Source organism: Falco punctatus (assembly GCF_963210335.1).
Source record: "Falco punctatus genome assembly, chromosome: 17".
NCBI classification, from domain to species: Eukaryota; Metazoa; Chordata; class Aves; order Falconiformes; family Falconidae; genus Falco; species Falco punctatus.
The window spans coordinates 8,307,602-8,323,898 of NC_137597.1; the positions used below are offsets into that span (position 1 = coordinate 8,307,602).

The 16,297-nt window shown below is 39.0% G+C and overlaps 1 protein-coding gene across 38 annotated transcripts in view; it reads left to right on the forward strand.

The window, feature by feature from the left end:
• The window catches only part of LOC308054670 (uncharacterized protein), a 168,955-nt gene that overhangs the window by 47,308 nt on the left and 105,350 nt on the right, over positions 1-16,297 (forward strand). For 2 of the 38 annotated variants that reach the window (XR_013924186.1, XR_013924195.1), the window contains exon 4: positions 341-554. The exons of 35 other annotated variants lie outside the window; for them this stretch is intronic. The gene's annotated coding sequence lies outside the window, so the exon portion shown is untranslated. Of the gene's footprint in view, positions 1-340; positions 6,547-16,297 lie in introns of those variants that run through there. One more of the 38 variants, XR_013924196.1, reaches the window with a different exon arrangement.

Genomic DNA, 16,297 nt, shown 5'->3' on the forward strand with positions numbered 1-16,297 from the left:
TATGTTGCAGAGAAGATCAAATGGAAGAAAGAAAATGAAAATGTTCTCAATTGATTGCAGAGTTCCTTCAGAAGTAGCTTTATAGGAGAGTAACTCTATTCACACCACCTTTATTTTGTCTCTAGGTGTGCACAGGTGAAATGAAGTAGGGCCTTGTGGCAACATTGCTCATGCCAGCCTTGAATAGCTCAGGTTGTCTCTTACTAAATTAGATTTAGGAAACTAGCAGGCTTTGTGATCTCTGAAGGCTCTCTTTGCAGTATCCAGCTGAAAAGACAAAAATTGAAAGCATCTCCTTTGCTGGTAAAATTTTGTTCTCATTTCTCTTACTTTGAGACAGCAGGATGACTTCTGTGACCTCATGTGGAAGAGCAAGAGTTAGAAGGATTTGAAGCTTCAAGATTCAAAGATCCAACAATTCAAGAAGGAGAAGGGAAAATAAATAATGAAATCACTCTAACAAGCAAGATATGTCCTTTTTCAGAGAACAGGAATACCATTCTTTCCTTCTTTGGGGAATACATGAGCAGAAAAATGAACCGGGAGACAATAACGTAAGAGTGTTGTCAAAGTATTCAAAAAAATAACTGAGACTTGTGCAGATGCCAAGTTTAACTTTGGCTGATTCTCTTTTAGGGATTTTGTAGAGCAACTTTCTGAATTCTATTAATATAAGAAGGAAATATACTTTACTCTGGGTCTACATTGTGGGAAGTAAAGGTGATTTCTTGATGATTTTTCAGAGGCCAAGATCATGTATGCTTTTGAAATAAAGACTTCAATGTTGCATATAAATTAAAAGATGGTGAAATGTTAAGAGAAGGGAAAGAGGAATGAAAAGACTAGACAGCAAAACTGGAACCAAATTTCAAATGTAACGGTAATATAATGATAATATTCAGGGGTTTTTTTGGACTACAGGCCACAGCAGTGGCCAGTAGCAAGCTTCTCTGCTGCCTCTGTACCCAGCATTCTGAGTTTGTATAAGCTAATGTTCTGCCACTGTTTGTATTGTAACAGCACACAGCAACATGGTCAGTGCTGCCAGCAATGTGAACAGTGCTCACTGATGTTTAAAACAGGAAAAGGTTGCCCTGCATTTTGAACAAACACCATAATTTGTTGATAATGGGTTAACAGTGCTAACATATCAAGTGATACAGCTCAAGGTGGTCTATAGCAGAAGTATCAAACATATGACAGAATGTAAGCCTATACATGCTGATAATGGTATAGGGTATATGCAGTCCACTATAATGGGTGATTATAATGATGCATTCTACATATGCCGGCAAGAAAGATGGTGAGGGGTGGTATGTATTTGTCTCTTAGTTGATTACTTTCTGTAGCATTTTACTTCCTGCTGCAGTAGGTTGGTGTCATGCAACTGAATGTACATTGCTGTGTCCTGTACAATTCAGAAGGGACTGAACTCTTTCCGCTGTTGAAGTGCATTTGTCTGTCCCAGATCTGCGTGTCCCGGACTCCTGATGGCATTAGTGTATCCTTAAGCCTCAGTTCAATTACAAGACCATACCATTTTTGGTCATAGTGCAATGAATAATACTGTGTATAGATTACTTTTGCGCTAGGACTATTTAAGAAGAGAGAGATTTGCCTCAACACCCATGATCTGTGAGTTCAGGAGGCTGATAAAATCTATTACTCTGGGATTTAGCCTGTAACTTCATGAATGCAAATTCGCAGTTGTCTCCTGGTGAAGCTGTCTTAATGAGGATAATTTAATAATGCAACTGGTAGCTAGAGTCTTTTTCTCCTGCTGCATTCCTTCTCTTTTTCATAGATTCTGGGATTTGATAATATTTTTTTCTGCTATTATTCCTCTTCCTGTAAAAGTGTAAGAAGTATTTCTTTATGGAGTGGCAAGATACATGCTATTGATTAGGGTCTTCAGACTTCATAGTTCTCAGAATCTTAGGGGTTTTAGTATGCTCTTTTGTTTGGGGCTTAAATTGTATCCAGATCTTTACTAGCTATTAAGCAAGTATGTATACTGGCCTTTCTTCTGTAAGCATCCAGTTTTGGCTGCTGTTTTGGGACAGGGTGCTGTAATAGCAAACCTTGGGTCTGACTTGAATATATCAGTTGTTTTTTTTAAGGGTTTAAACGTATTTTTACAACAGGCATTGGAGCTAAAGGCAGCATGGAATTTTCACGGAGGACTTGTTTCTTTCAGTTAAATCAGCTTTTCTTCTATTTGTTTTCTTTCTGCTATGCATATTATTCAACTTAAAGCAATTGTATTTATCTCAGAAAAAGATTTGTAAATGAGTTGAAGAGGTGGTGACCAAGGCCTTAATTGTGCAGGCCTGGAATATGTTTGTGTAGCTAAGTAAGATCAGCTCTTGGTGGTATCTTGAGTAGGTGTTAGTTTCCAAAGGTGTAAGAAACAGTCTTTTAGAGTCATGATTAGATAAAAACATACCTTTCTCTGAAGAAGGAAAAGAATTCTTTGATGTTCTGGAAATAGACTCCTATTCATGTTCCTTTCGTCTCACATAGAAGAAATGAGATGCATTGGGTGAACCATGGTGGAACCAACTGCCTCCTTACATTTTCTTAAGTAGCCATTGAGCTTTAACTGGTTTTACATGTTACTTTTTACCTAGGGATATAAAAATAGCCCATAGCAATATTGCTGAGTCATCCTAACCAGTCTCAAGGCCTCTTTGCAAGAGTTCTCTCACTTTCACTTCTTAGGTCTTTGTACGTAAGAACGTTGTCCGCTTCATAGAGACACAGTCTGTGTTTTCAGAGCTGGCATGGTACGCTAAGTGTTCCCCCTGGCTCTGTGTATAGCTCATTGCAAGGCTGGCAGTTTGAATGGTGTGGTCCAATGCAGGAGGCTGAAATGTTTATTTGATTCTGAGTTCATTCCCAGCTCCCTCAGTGTCTTAAATTTATGCAAAAGGGAGAGGCTAAATAGAGGCTTAGATACTTTTACAGTAATACCAAAATCCTGTTTAGGTCATAAAAGCTATAGAAACTGTTTTTGACAAGTTTACGAAGGTGTTTGGTTTTGCTGCTGTGGCTCAGAGGTCCTCTATTTATTGTCTCTGTGTTTTTCTATTTTTTTTCCCCACCCTGATAAAATGAACCATTCTGTCCATGCACTGTCCACAAAGACACCACAACTATCAGCTTCCCAGGCTGAGAAAAGTGGTCTCGGCTTTATGCTGTTACTGCTTCAAAACACACCCGCCATAAAGTCTTAAGCCATTGTTTGTATGGTCAGTTAACATGATTTTTCATAAAGTGACTCCATGACTTTCTGCTTATTCAATCACACTGAGAAAATAAATACAAGAAATTTCACTTTGACTTCTGGCTTAGAAAGGAAGTGAATTTAAACACAGAGAATAAACATAAAATGAAGTCTAAGAACTAGTAAGTCATTCTTACATATTCTGGCTGTTTATTTTTTGCTGTCAATTAGTCTCTGGTTTACAAAGGATCTTTTGTGCATTCACAGCAAAGGTGTGAGTGGAAGTAACTAGCACTACATCTAACAGTAATTTAATGATAATAGTGAATTAGTTTTTGTAATGTTACCTGTGATCAGTGGCAGACAAGAAGCAGTCTCCAGATGATTTCAATTTCTTACATCTTCTGGGTTCTAAACAGCTTTAGATAACATTCCAGCAAACAAACAGTATAAGAAAAGCTGAATAATAGTGTCACCTGAGTCAGAAAATAGATTTATAAGCATACTATCACAAGATGACTGTAAGAATGTAGTTTTAATGAACTAACAACATGTGTGTCAAACTTTCAGACATAATTCATTATTTCTGTGTTATGTGAATGTGCACATATAGTAACTGCTATTCAGCGCAATCTGCTGTAGCAATAATAACAATAAGAATAATTGGTAAAACTCACTTGAAGGGACTAAAAATGCAAGGCTATGCATCTTGCATAGTAGCCATCAGGCAGACTGAAGGCAAAGGCAAAAATGCCTTTGAGAGTAGAAATGTTTTGAGTAAGGAGTTATAGAAGTAACTTTGTTGCCTTGAGTGGAATCTGCACAAGTGGAATGAGTCCAGATAACTCTAATACATGAAGAAAGGGAAAATTAATAGGAAGGAGAAAAAAACTGCAAGCAGCTGTTTGGAAATGTTGTTCCATACTAGCTGGTGGGAAGAAATTAGTAGCTAGGTTTAATTGTTGGGAACTGAGAAGGCAAAGGCTGTTGCAGTTAAGGAAGCAGATATTTTGGTAGAAGTGTTTTATGATCTTGCTTTCTGTCTCTTGATGGTGGAACAACTTGTGGCCTAAGCTAGTATCGCAGCTAAGTCTCTAGAATACTTGATATGCTAAAGGAGCCCTTAGTATTACTGCAGAATGAAAAGTTGCGATGGCCATAAGCTCTCTGCCCACACTGTGTCGCTCCTGACTGCGCAAAAGGAGCTATGGTTGAACTTTAGCTGTTCCAGCATAACTCTGCGGTGAATAGGAATCAAATACTTACATATTTTGCAACATAAAATGTGAAGACAGGAAGAAATGTTTGAGGAGGTGAAACTGGTCAAGTGGCAGACTGGCTATACCTGGCATCCAAAGCCAGCCACTCACTGAGTTTGTTTTTACCTAGTAATAGTGACTGTGTTCTCTTGGTACTTCCCTGTGGTGGTTTTGATTGCAATGGTCTCGCTCTTCATCTTTTTTTCTTTGCTGTGGAAGCTATTGTATATAGGGGCATAGTTGCTTCTCTCAAGTGCTGGTTATGCTCTGGCTAGTGCAGCCCAGTAGAGGTGCTAAGGCCATTTTCCTGCTTCCAATTTCATGCTGCATTTGCACTTTCCAACTCCCATGCTTACCTCTCATGTTTGATCATTGAATGAGGATACTCTTTTTAGCTAAATATTTCCTAAGGACTCTTGGAAACTAAAATCTTGTGGGTCAGGAGGGAGAGTGTTTGGAGGAGGGGGTTAACGGGTAGCTACCTTTTCTGGTCTCAACATGTACCTCCTTACTTTTTCTTGTTTGCATTTTTGGACTGTCATGATGTCTGAGTTACACAGAGCTGAACAAAATGGTTGGTGTTACAGATCATATTTGCTGGATGCTCAGTTTTTTTGGCCTGAAATCTCTTTGGAGTATTACCCCCTTGTGAATAGGTCATTTGCTCTGAAACATACAATAATAGCATGATATTTAAAAATGTCTTTCTGTAACCTTACTTTCTGCTATAGGCAAACCGCAGCCACATCTCTCAGGAGTGTTGTTTGGAGCAGTACTTTGTCTAAACATTTTCCCACTGGATCTAATCCAGTCTGGGATCGCAACTGTCGTGAGAATGCAAGAAATCGTTCTGGGAAGTATCTAAATTTGCCCCTATTGGTCAAAGCAATATTTATGCACAGCCAGAACCACATGACAGAGGAGAGGGTACTCTTGAACCCTGTTAGTAATATGTGCTAAAAAAATACCAGAGCTCCCAGCTTCTTGTATGAGTAAACTACAAGACTACTGTTTGCTAGTTTGAACAATGTCCGATTTGAACATCATTGGAAAAAAGCCAGGAAAGCAACTGGAGTCAGCCTAGAAACATTTTTTTGTCCTTGTAGCCACTTTATTCAAACAAACAAAATGAAAAAAAAAAACCCAACAAAACCCAACAAAAAACCCACAAACCAACCCACAAAAAAGCCTTTTTCAAAAACGTACATTTTATTTGAAAGAGTATTTTAGGGCTTTACAAGGATTGCTTGAGATGTGGTACGTACATGAAGACTGCCAGTAGGAAACTGTTAAACATAAAATAAATGCCTTATGTGTACACACTTTCGTTCATTTTCAGTCCTGCTTCAGGTCAGCAGAAATCATTGTTCATTTCCTATATAGTAACTTTACATCTACAAGGTGTCTGAAAATGATCAGCCTTGCAGAGAGGTATATTTAGCAGTTTTCCAGTGAATTGCAGAGCTCTGATACAAACGGCAAATGAGCAGGAAAGCCTACCTACTCTTTCTGTGGGTTGCTTCGAACACTCTAGAGTGGTGGGCTTGTGTCCAACTGTAACTGATGCTCAAGTTGCAAAATACAGCTTTTAATACATATCTGAGGGAAAGATCTAAGGTACTTGGACGATAGAGTCTCTGTCAGGCAAAGAGTGAGGCATGTTGGCAGGAGCACTGGTGGTGTTGCAGCCTGTTCTGCATGAGCTTTGGAGGGTAAAATGTGTGTTCATTGCTCCATCTACTACTTTATACGAAGCAGCTGAAACTGTGGCCTGGTGGCTTCTGCCTCCAGCTGCCATTTTAGTTGACAGGTAGGATCTTTAGGTAAGGAATGGTATCTGTTTTGAAGGCCCAGACTGATTAACTGGGCTCCACTGTGCATAGTCACTTGCCTGGTGATTGAGTTTTGTCATCTTGTGTGTCTTATTTATCAGAGTGACAATCTGAGGAACAAACAGGCGGCATAATAGAAAATGAAGATTTATGGGAATAGGTGCAAAGTAGGTTAATATTGTGAAAAACTGTCAAAAATAGAATAAGAGCTGCTGCTGTTGAGCATTTTTTTTAAAAAAAAAGCTAGATCTTGAGCGCAAAAAATTTAGTGCATGAAAATAAAAGAGAAATAAGAATGGGATGGAGACTGCTAAAACAAAATGGAAACATGCAAACTGCAAGACAGCCTGTTTGTTTTTCGTTAGCTACAGCTGGGTGCTTAGGAGTACAGCTATTTCATAAATACGTTAACATTACTAAAAAAAGGCAGCAGTTATAAGTAAATACAGGGTGATGCTGAGAAGTGGCAATATTAAATGTTTGTTGAATCACCTTTTGTGCTCAAATGTAAGATCCTGTTAGAACTAGTTAACTGAAAACCAGGATCTGTTGGCTTGTCTTGCAGTGTGAGATCAATGGTAAGCCTGCTGCAAATGTATACTTTATCTGAAGAATGACTGGTTATTATGAATGTAAGGAATAAACTCTTACACTAAACACTTTTTCAGTCTAGTGCTGAAGAAGCCGGGAACAATTCCGGTTTGCAAAATCTCATTTATTAATTTGATTACACCTATTTGCCTTTACATAGCTTTGATGTTCAGAAGTCAGTGTTTAAGCCTTGCCACAGATGACAGCTGTATTGGAAGTTATTAATCACTGAATGAGTTCACCTGCATTAGACAATGTCTAAGCAGTACGATAAAGTAAAGATGACCTGAGTTTAGGGAAGAAGGGATAAATATTGTTTCAATTTGTGGCAAATGCATTGTAGACAAGAGAGTCTGTATGTTAAATTCTCCAAGGAAATATCTGATTATTTTTAAACAAATCAGAAAATTGGGACCTGTAATCTCTTTAAAACGTTGGTGAAATAGAGGGCAATTCAGTATTTCAAGTGCAAATTTGAAGGAAATTTCTAGGTTGGTTATAACTTCAGTTGCTGGGGACGCCATCATCTTTCAGTTTCAGAAAGATACATCTCTTGATGTGACTTAATTGAATGGAAAGTGGTGCTTTTGTCAGTAGTGCTGAACTTATATAGAAGTCTGCTGCTCCTGGAATGTATGGCCTTAATTTTCATAGCGCCACTCTCCTCCTCGTGCTCTCTGTGGAAATTGTAGTCAGAGTAACTGATTCAATACAGGACAGAGCAGAAAGCCATTAACTTTTTTTCAGAAGCTTTATTGCCACAGTTCTCCTGGCTCTTAGTAGTGGCAAGGAGGAAGCATGAAAACTTCCAACAGAAGGTTGTCAAGTGCAAGTACACCAAACTATTTTTTCTTCTTTCATATGTCAGCAGTTAGTCATTAATTGTAACAGTACCTTCAATACATAGTAAGCTGCATTATGTGTAGGTCACTATACTTACACGGCAAGGAGTTGAAGCATGAAGATGATATTGTCTGTTACAGATGGCTTTTCTGCAACAGCCAAGTAGGTAGCAGTCTTGTGGCAAAAAGTAGCTTTACGTTCTCTGGGTTTCGCCTGGTTTTAAGGTTCAATGATACAGTTGTATGTAGTAATTCTAATACTGTAGTTAGCAAATAACTCTGCAAGAGATCCATGTTAGGCACTAACCATTTTCAACATTCATCTAACTATTCTGAATTTATCTTCTCTAATAACTTGCTTCAGTCATGCATCTGAAAAATTGTTTGCTTCAGACTGACAACAGCCCTTGCAAAGCTTGTTGTGTTTAGCTTCAATGATCTGCTTTGGGAGTGCACTTTGAAAGAAAACTTTAAGAACTCTTGTTTTCCTAGAATGAGAACTGGACTTCCATTGTTAGGCAGCAAACAGTCCCAGTTTAGAACAGCACTTTCCCATTAGATACCACCTTTCCTATGTTGCTAACCACCTAAATTTATTTCTATGATACCAACATCTTCCTTTTGCTCTCCTTGTCTATTCTGATTTTATAGTCTCAGGAAACTAATGGAGGACAAGGGACTTTTCATACACTTTTTACATTCTGGTCACCTTCAGCATTACATACAGCTGTTCTGGTTCAGAATATTTTTAACCTAAGCCTCTAATTTTACTGTTTGCTAAACAATATCCATGGCTAAAATTTCTTAGGATTGTTGTCAGTTGACATAAAAGCTATTGAAAAATTTGTACAAAATCCGTCTGCTCATTTTTTTACTACCTTAATAGGACATTATTTTTCATGACTTCCTGAAAAATATTCTTAACTGTGGGAAAAAAGAATAAAAGCTTGGATCTTACAATTATAGATTTGACATAGTGGACATTGTCTATCAAATTGTACACACTTTCATTATTTTACCTATTTACTGGCTCTTTCCTATCTTCAGCACATTGCACCCCACTGAAACTGTCATCCCACGATGTCTAAAGACTCACAGTGCGTGTGATTTTAGAAATTTGAGATCCAGTCTGTGTGAAGAATTTAGAACTAAAGCAATCATTTGCAGCTGGTGATGTGAACACTTTTTTCCCCTTCCTTTTTTTAATTGTGCATCAAGTCAATACAAAATGAAAATGAATAGAGCTTAAATGTTGCTACAATGTATCAAATTGAATTTTCAAACTAGTACACAGTTTAACTCCCAAATCAGACAATTTCTGTTTAATTAGAACCTGTAATGTGTCTTGTTATTTATTGATTAGTAGATCTCTCACAAGGAAGTTCGGATTGTGCGTGTTTCTTCCTTCCTGCCACAGCTTAACTTGTTCTCAGAGCTGGATTCTGTGCAGCAGAATTGGAATTTAACCAAGTCACATGATTCAAGAGGAAAAAGGAAAACAGAATAAAATCCCCAGAGGATGCATATGATCTGTAGCAACAGTAGACGTGCTTTTCATAGGGATGCTGAAAGCATCTGCACAGTGTTCATCAGAGGCTAAAGGTATTACGTAGGTTGAATGTTATTGTGTAGCTTTACAACTATATGATTCATTTCCCAAATGATCATGCTTCGGATCACACACTTAAGGGCAAGATCTTGCTAAATGCCTGAAAAGGGGCCACTGTGTATGCTGGATTATGTAAACAGAAGTGATAAAAATGAGACCATCCCTGAGTCAGTGCATTCAGTACAGGCTTGCCTTTTCCAGGCAGAAGGAGCCGTCACACAGTAATTGAATTTGAGTATTCAGTGAAGCAGCAGTTTGCAGACTAAATATGGTGGATTTTGTGCTTTAATGCTGGCTGGCAATATTCTATTTAAAAGCCATGTATGCCAAAAGCAATGCTTCAAAAGAAAAAAACATAGGTATTTAAAGTAGTAATGCATTTAACTGATTTGGACATGGGCATTTTTGAGAGTTTTTTTGATTTCTTTTGGTGTAAACCAAGAAGAACTTGTCCTCCAGAAAACTTTGGTAGAAGCACAATGCAAGAACCTCCTACCCCACCCCAGTGACTTTATACTCAGATTGTAGTGTCCTCATCACTTGGATGACAGGTAGCAAAATGATGGCTTTTGTGAACAAAGATGCATAGTAAAACTTTGCAGCTTCATACTTCCTCTTAATTTCTTGGAGAGTTTAGGAAAAGCTTCCAAAAGCTATGAATTTCAGATTCCATTAGGAAGTATTTGGTGCTGTTTGAAGTCTGGAAGGATTCTAAGAAAAACTCAAAGAACGTTGAGGAAGTTCCTACTAGATTGATAAAGTAAAAATAATCATTGCAGGAACAGTTATCCCTGGGAGGATAAGGAACCAAATATTCGATCTGATAACTGGAGGCCAGTGTATGGGACCTGCCATAGAATTGCGCACATAGGAAAGAGGTGATCCTCTGGTCAAAAAACTCCATCCTGGAGAAATTAAAACTTCTCAAGCAAGGTGCCCTGCCTGCAAAGCCCCTTCTTGTCTGCTGTTGTCATGCTTGGGATGTTGTCTTCTGTTCAGTGCTGCATGTTAACCTTACCTTTTCTTATAATTACCAAAAGCTGTCAGCTGATTGTGCTGAGGAAGGCATGTCCCTGAATGTTAGCACTGAGGTTGTGCAGCTAATGTCATTGTTTCTTTAAACCATTATGAAGCTATTTTTGCTTTTTAACACCAACCAAACCAAGGGAACATCCATTTTTCTAACAAAATGTTGGTCCTGGCATGATTCGCTTGTGCTGGATACTGTCTCCTGGCCAGATTGGAAGTTGGATAATTCTGTCTTGTATTTTTTTTTTTGTTTCGACCCTGCCCCCTGTGCTCAGGTGTTCTGCTGGGTTGTTTTCTTTAAATATTCAACTGTTACATAGTACTTATTTCATATTTTGTTCCATTTTGGGCTGCAACATTCAGTGTTCCTTAGTTTTTTGTAGTTTTCTTTAACTTGATAAAGCAGCGTGGTTGAAGAGAGCTACTGAAGTGTCAATGTGTGATCTTCAATGGTTATACAAGGTGCTGGAATTCAAGATTGCCTATCAGGTCCAATGACTGTTATATAATGCTAGAGATAAAATATCAGAATAGCTTCTTTGTAGGCACGTAGAAGCTGACTTTTCAAGAGCAAAGAATTTCTCTAGAAGACAGATAGAGAAGAGTGATAATATAATACACAGTGATTCCAGGCTCTGACAGTGGTTGTAATTGCTCTAATGAAAGATGTTGCTTACTAAAGAAAAGCTGGCAAGGGTTTGGCTTTGATGGCGTTTCTCTTTGATCACATGTTTAAATAAAAGATTAGATAATGAAGCAGTAGTGTCATGTAAGGATTGAGAGGAAGCATATAGACAAAGCATGACTATTATGTGACCTGGCTCTTTCTCTGTCAATGTCAAAACTTCCTATCTATATTGCAGTTGAAGTGAAAATAATCAAGGCAAGGCCCAAAGTATAACTTGATTGCTGGTCTAGGCATTAGAATGGGCTTTCTGGCATTCCGAACTTTTGCACCAACTCAGCAGGAGGAATGATTGTATAACCAGCAGGATTTCAGATGTGTTGTTGTAGTTCCCAATAAAAACCACCACCAAACCAAAACTGTAATAACAGTAGTGATGAGAGGATGAGCTGCACATTAGGTGATGGAAACTGATTATGGTCCACACCTTCTTCATCTTTCTAGAGAATTATCTGTTTTCCTCCAGGTGAAATTTAACCTGCACTCCTTAATCAGACCAGTTGGGCAGTAGTGAAATCAGTGGTGTCATGCATGTGGCCTTTGGCTAAAGGTGAAACCAATTCTGGTGTGATTTGCTCTTTAAACATAAGGATCTTGTTTTTCTTTCCTCAGAATCTAAAGAGATGAGTTTCAGAGTCTTGTAATAGTGGCTATGCAATTCTTGCAATAAATCTGTCTGATTCATAGCAGTCTTTCTAATTGATCTTAATTTGTATGAAGTCACTTTCCTTTTTCTTAGCTGAAATTATTTTCAATCCTTGTATTTATAAGTAAGGCTTTAAGAAGAAATAAAGTCCCACTATCTTTAGGGAAGCAGCAAGCTGTCAAGCTCATATAAATAATTAAATCTTGGCAGACTTCTTAAGAAGTCAGAGGAGAGTCCAGCAAATGGTGTGCAGCACTTGTTTCAAAAGAAGTGGAGAAGCTGTGGGTACCAGAAGCGCTCTTGAGAAATGAAGTGTGCTGCAAGCTAGCAGTTATGTTGAACAAACTTGATTTGTAGTGATCCTTCCTCACAGGTTTTTCAGTTATTGTCACCTTAGACAAGTAAGTGAGCAGGCTTATCAGGTGAACTGCCGTCTTGAATCAGCATATATGTTTAAACTGCAGCTATTACGAATCAAAGCAACTTACCCAAATATAGATACTCTTGTCATTCTATAGGTGCAGTGGGAACAACAACAGAATAAGCCATTTTGGGTGCCTTTAACAGTGTTTCAGTAGCGTAAGCTGAGCTATGACACCTGGCTGTTCAGTGCCTCATCCCTTCTCTTGCACTTGTGGTATAGGTTTGATCACGTGAGGTCTTGTTCAGAATCCTGAACGGTCCTGTGGAGTGGTAATCCTGTAATTGTTTTCCCCTTTCCTTAAAATCACATCAGCAAACAGATTTCCACCTTTGCCCTACTGTGTAACTGTAGAGGAATGAAGGCGGTGGGTTGATTAGCATTGATAACGTGCAGCTGTGGCCTTGCCTCAGAGGCAGTGGGTTGATTGACATGGACGATGTGCAGGTGTAGCTGGTTCCGATAAGTGGTTAAATAGCCCTGAGGCTTGTGGGAGAGGGTGTCAGATGGAGGAGCAGCAGTGTGGTCTGGCCTCTGGAGGAAGGAGAAACAGCACAGACAGTAGAATCTGACTGACGGTAAAGCTTTGTTGCAGCCTGATAGCTTGCTTGTGCTGCAGCAGTGGGTGCCCTGTGTGAGGCTGCCTGAGTTGGGCTGCAGCTACAACAACTGGCACCCAACGTAGCTGAAACAAGCGGGAGAGCCTGTGCCCCGTGACAGACACCGTGAGAAGTGAGCCGTTGCAACTAATCAGTATGGGTGTATTGTAATATTTGTTGTCCATCTTAGCTCAAATTGCAACTTATAACCTCTTCGTCTGATATGCTGTAATTGCCATCAGGCTGATCTCTCCAGCAAATGAGTCTGTAATGTCATCTTGTCAATAACTAAGCCACTGAGAGATGGCACTGTTGAAAACACAGTTTCTCAGTCAGTAAATATAACACAGACACAGGAATGTGTATTAGAGAGAAATATTAATTAAATTAAATTTAATTAAAAAATTAAAGAGAGAAAAAAATGACACTTAAGCAGGACACTCAAGCTTCTTTGTACCTGACTTTGCGTCAATACAGAATTCTGTACGTTGATAGTCATATGAGTTGCAGAAAATAAAATGGCGGACTACCACCTGCTTGATTGGAGAAAAAAAGAAAGAAAAAAGCTAACCATGATAAAGGACAGTTCCTGAAATATTTGCAAGCTGCAGACTTAACAACTGTGTAGACAGCTGATAATGGTTGTCACAGCTTCCCAAACAGCAGCACTAAATCAATTCACAGTATTTGGAAAATTACTTACTTCAATGCTGAAGCTAGATATTTCAAATTAGAATACATAAATTTGCATTGCTGTTTGTATTTAATCTGCATAATCTCTAAAAGTTCTGTCACTTATATGTTGGTATGATATTCCTCATGGGTTTACTTTCCAGAAGAGCAAGCTGAAGACAGGTGTTTTGGTTCCCTTTTCAGTACTCGGGCTAGATGGTACTGTACAGAAGTGTACAACAATGTACTGTAACCTAATGATGTCAAAGATTGAGTCGCTTCAACTGAGATGATATTTTGGGCATCTCTAGCTGGATTTTATCTCTGGGGAAAACAAAAAATTAACAGCTTGGCAGTAAGTTAGTTTTGTAATTAAATCTTGATGTAGCTCTTTGCTTTTAAGATACCAGTTGTTGCCCAAGGAAGCAGAGAGCAGCCAGGATAATCGGTAACAAATGCATGCGATTCACCTCCTGGAGGCATTGCATTCTGAGACTGAGTTGCTAGTATGATGTGGGAAACGCTGGCTTTTAAAATACCCTCGCAGTGTGTTTGTGTAGAGGAATTTTTCATGACATCTCACCTGTCTGATGCAGGATGCTAAGAGATACTTTTTATTGAGATAATCAGAAGGTCTTTATGAAAGATGTCTTGTCATTGGCTTCACTATGGTTTGGAAGGCTAAGCCTCCAGAGTACCAGCAACAGTATCAAAAATGCTCTCCTAGGCTTTATTTTGTTTCTGATTTTATTAACCCAGCCTTATGTACTGTAAATGAGTAGCATTTGTGAGTTTGTACACAGCAATTATTGCATTAATTTTGTACTTCCTCATTCACATATTGAAATTTCAAAAATGTTCCCATGTTTAACAGTGTCCATGTACAACACTGAAAATGTTCTAAAGTTCTTTCTCAGCTTTCTGTAGATGAATGACAGCTGTGAACATGACTTATAATTTAACTCCTGCCTGGAAGCATGCAGATTGTGGCAGATGTCACTGAAAGTTCTGTAGTCTCTGAATCTCACTGAAGGCAGAAGCATTTCTGGCAGATATTTGCCTCATCTGTTCTCTGGCGTGTCCAGAGATGGCAGTTTCTTATACCTCCAGGCAGTCAGTCCTGTACTTAATTTCTGGTTGTTCAGGGTATCCTTATCGTATGATACTAACCTTTTTTGATTGCATGAAACTCTGTGCTTGGGCTTTACCAAGAGTATTTCTTTGTTGCTGGACGTAACAGGGAAGTGTGATGCCAGTTACTGCAAGAACAGGCAGGACTACTGTTGTTTTAAATCCTAGTCTTTAAATGTGGTGCAAACATCTGTAAGTGGAATGAAGTTTGAGTGCAGCAGGGGCAGTTTCACAGATTGGGTTTGTGTCGCTGTGGTCTGAGATGGAGCCTTATCTTACCACCTAAGTGCACAGTTAATAAAAAATCGAAATATGGCAATAATTCTTTTTCTAAGAATGCAGTTTTCCAGGTTTTTCTTATTTTATAATCATAAATCCACACATTCTCATTGATTTAATTTATTGAAATCGCTTATCAGCAGATTGTTGGTCATGTCAAGGTGTCACACAGACGTAATAACATATGTGCAAGGAGAGAAATAATGTACACACTTAAAATTTAAGTTGCAATCTTGGGCTTGTAGCTCTAAGTCTGGTGTTCCAGATTCTGCAATTGCCAATGGGATCAAAATCAAGTGTGAATGCATTGACCTGCCCTTTTCACTCTTCCACCCTCCCATATGAGACCTTTTTTATGAACAGGCAAGAAATGTCAGTAATACAATAGATCACTGTCATGAAGGATGAACTAGTAGTCTAGTTTTGGTCTTGGGAGCATAAAATAAAAATCAGGTGAAGGGATAAATGTGGAACTAGATCACATCAATATCTGCAAGACTAAATAAACCTTCCTCCCATCATGAATAGGTGAATGTTTATTAATAGAGATTTTAATCAAGGTCCAGATTTATAACAGTAGTTCATAGACCTTTTAATGACAGCTCTTTGCCCTTCAGATTGGGTGTTACAGGTTGTAGTACCTTGTTCTTGTCAAGAATGCGCTTTGAGGTGTAGTCAGGGAACTCCTAAGTGGGCTGAATGTGGAAGGAATGTCAACTCCCACGATTGCTTTAAGAACCATAGCATATGGTTTGGGTTGAAGGGGACCTTAAAGACCATCTAGCTCCAATCTCTCTGCCACGGGCAGGGACACCTGCCCCAGCCCAGGGTGCTCCAAGCCCCATCCAGCCTGGCCTTGAACCCTTCCAGGGATGGGGCACCCACAGCTGCTCTGGGCACCCTGTGCCAGTGCCTCGCTGCCCTCGCAGTGAAGAATTTCTTCTTTATAACTAATCTAATTCTCCCCTCTTTCAGTTTAAAGCCATTCCCCCTTGTGCTATCATGACATGCCTTTGTAAACAGTTTCTTCCAGCTTTTCTGATGAAGCAAGTTGTCAGTTTCAAGGCTCTTTGAAGCAATGCCAAGGCTTACACGTGTTTGAAATTACTAAATGCATTGATGAGACACTTTCAGTTGCAGTTTTGTTATGTCGGTGGTAAAATAATGGCAGGCTCCATAAACCTGGAAGTCCTGGGAGAGTAGCAGCTTCATTTTTCCCTAGTCGTGTTGTGTCATATATGGTAAAGAACACTTCTAAAGCAGATTTATTACTTTTGTCCATTGCTTTATGACCACTAAAGAGCACAGGCGGGACTCTGCTCCAATTCTGTGTTTTTCTTTGCTTCAGAATACTGTGTGTCACTGATCTCTCTGTCTCTCTTGTGATGACAGGCAGGTCGCTGCTACTGCTGTTGTGTTCTACTACTGTGTCAGAGCATCTGATGCCTACATGATTGCACTCTTAAGTATTTCTTA